Genomic DNA, 3,161 nt, shown 5'->3' on the forward strand with positions numbered 1-3,161 from the left:
GTGCAGGACATAATGCTGGCCCAGCACGCACTTCAGGTGCTGCCACATGTGGCACCCCATGACGTTGTCCACTCTCTCATGGAGGGAGCTCATGCACTGGAATCCCTGAGACACAGGGCAGAATTTTTTGCTCGGTGGGTGGGTGCACATCTGACCCGCTCGAGTGTGAAATAACACACGATGATGTTGGCCAAGTGTGCCGACGCCAACACACAACCTCGTGATATTTCGCTAGGCGGGTGCACAATGGAGACGGAGGTGCGGCCATCATTAATTAAGAGGCCAGTTAAGGGCCTTAACACACCAATTGCCTTCGAGTTTATGTTGCCTGTGCAATTTTTCGGCCGTCGCACCAGGCAAAATGGGCAGGCGGGCAGGCCACAATTTGCAAAAGCTCATCCACGAGCGGGATAAGAAGGGTCAGCAGCATTGTCAATGTGAGTAGTGAGGAGTTTTGGGGATAACTTGCTGCTAGTTGCTTCTGTGAACTGGGCAGCTTCATCTCGCTTCAGAGACGCATTTTGAGCATTTCTAGGCTTCATTTCAGGACTCATTGTTGTCTTCCAGGCCCCGGAGGATTCAGACCATGTGGGCCCTTCCAGGTATCAAATAGCCTTCCATAACCCTGGTAATGGGGATTGTGGTCTCTGCTGGAGGCACCTCCTCTGAGGAGGAAGAGAGGGGCAGAAGGGAGAGGAGGCCAGGTGTCCCAATGCAGCTTCCAGAGGAGTGACCTGTGAGAGGAGAGGTGCAGGCACAAGGGGGGCAGGGCCAGCAGGAAGTCCAAGGCAGAAAGGGCCACAGAAGACGCCACTAACCTGCTGCCAGGGTTTACAGGTGGCGAAGCAGCTACCTCAATATGTCCAAGGTGCAATGTTGAAGGAGGTTCCGCCTCTCAAGGGAGACAGTGACCTCCATCTGTCAGATGATAGGCCCTGAGTTCAGCCCTGACTGTCTGGGTGGCCACCTCCTGCCAGTGGCTCTGAAGGTCATAGTGGCCCTCAACTTCTATGCCTCCGGCTCTTTCCAGGGGTCAGTGGGGGATCTGTGTGGAGTGTCCCAATCAGCTGTCCACAGTTGCATCAAGCTGGGGACAGACACTCTGTTCAGGTGTGCATTGACTTTCATTCATTACCTACGGACGAGGCCAGGCAGACAGAGCGAGCCAGAGGCTTCGCAGTGATTGCTCGGTTCCCCCATGTCTAGGGTGCTATCGACTGTACACGTGGCCATCAAGGGGCCAGGGGGTCAGACGGGTGCCTTCGTCAACAGGAAGGGGTTCCACTCCATGAACGTGCAGATAGTGTGTGACCACAAGATGCAGATTCTGCAAGTCTGTGCAAGGTACCCAGGCAGCTCCCATGACACCTACATCCTCAGGCACTCCCAGGTGCTGATGTTCTTCAGTGCTCCAGTCCGGCTGGATGGATGGCTGCTGGGTGACAAGGGCTATCCCCTCAAAAGGTGGCTCATGACGCCTCTCTGCCATCCAAGAACACAGGCCGAGCAGTGGTACAACAGGAGCCACGCCTCCACAAGGGCGGTGGTAGAGAGAGTCATCGGTCTTCTCAAGATGCGCTTCTGATGCCTGGATCGTTCAGGGGGCGCACTGCAATATCCTGCAGAGTGGGTGTCGCTGAAAGTGGTTGCATGCTGCACTCTCCACAATCTGGCCCTGGAAAGGAAGGATGCAGTGGAGGAAGAAGATCTTGACGCAGCTGCACAGGCAACAGGTGATGAGTCCAGTAGTGAGTCCGAGGATGAGCACACACAGGAGAACGCCGAGTGGATAGACGCTGAGCTGGGCAACCTCCAGGGAGGCAGGGACACCTGGGAGGCTTTGACCCAATGCTCCTTCAGCTAGCCCACCAAATAAGAACCACCACCACATGCCAGGGCTGCAGGCTCCATACTCGATCCCTGACAGGACCAGCTCCTTGGCCAACAACATACACTCTGTGCCTTTGCAATAAAATTTCAAGAGACACACGTTCATCATAACATCATGGCCTACCCTGCACCTACAGAACAAATGAAGCAGACAGAGGACAATGGCACAAAATAAAATCTCATTTAATTGTGGATGTGAAACATTGCTGAAATGAACATTAACCGGTGTTGTTAATCACACCGTTAAAAAAATTAAAGCAAAATGGGGGAACAAAATATTACCCATGATAAGGCCATCTTGTGCTTAAGGTGCTTTTCATTTACGTTTGCGGGTGTTACATCTAGATGCTCCCCCCTCACTGGCAGCGGCATTGGAGACAGCCTGCTGACTCTGCTGTCTTGTTGGCCTTGATGACCTTGGCGGATGTCCTCTGGCCAGTGGGGCCTGTGCTGGCCCCGCCTGGGAGGGAGTGGCCAGTTCCACAGCTGGTATCTCCCCAGTCACCGCAGCCTCATCAGATGCCACGGTCACTGGCAGAGGGCAGAGGCGCTGCTGCCGTCATCCAGAGCGCCCTGAGAGGAGCCCACAGAGACGACAGGCAGCTCATGCGCCAACGTGAGGTTGTTTTGGACCTCCCTGCTCACCATTGATGGACGGGCATCTAGCTGGGATACTGGGTGCCCAATCCATCTCCCACACTGACAGTAACCACCTGAGGTCATTGCCGGTGTGAGGGCTTGCAGGTCCGAGCGCATCCCCAGGAACCCCTGATTGTGCCCCTAGAGTAGCCTCTCCATGGGCACTCTCTGCCTCCGCCTGCACCTCAAGCGAGTGTGAAGTGCCTTCACCAATGTGCACCGACGTACTAGATGGCGATCTTATGCCCACCGATATGCTGGTATTTGCGCTGGTGCCAGCTTGACAGAGAGGGTGTGATGAAGGTGCGTGCTGAGCATGGTGGTCCTCCGGGGTCAGGGGTGGGCCCTCGGGCTCCTCAAAGCGACCGACTGCTGGTGAGCCTAAAAGGGAGAAGAAGGGCATGTCATTAGTTTAAGTCATGACACTGTCGCTATGCATGCCTGGCATCTTGATGAGACAGGGATATGCATCATGGTGCCCTCGTCTTTCGATTATCAATGGGGATTCCAGGTTCAAGGCTCACTTCAATATAGAGACTACAGTAGAACGATTGTAATAGCCGACATTCTTACCTCAGTGCACTGCACTCTTATCTCCCTCTGGCACTCCAACCTCACTGCGGCCGCTTGGC

Source organism: Cetorhinus maximus, chromosome 9, assembly GCF_964194155.1.
Source record: "Cetorhinus maximus chromosome 9, sCetMax3.hap1.1, whole genome shotgun sequence".
Lineage (NCBI taxonomy): Eukaryota > Metazoa > Chordata > Chondrichthyes > Lamniformes > Cetorhinidae > Cetorhinus > Cetorhinus maximus.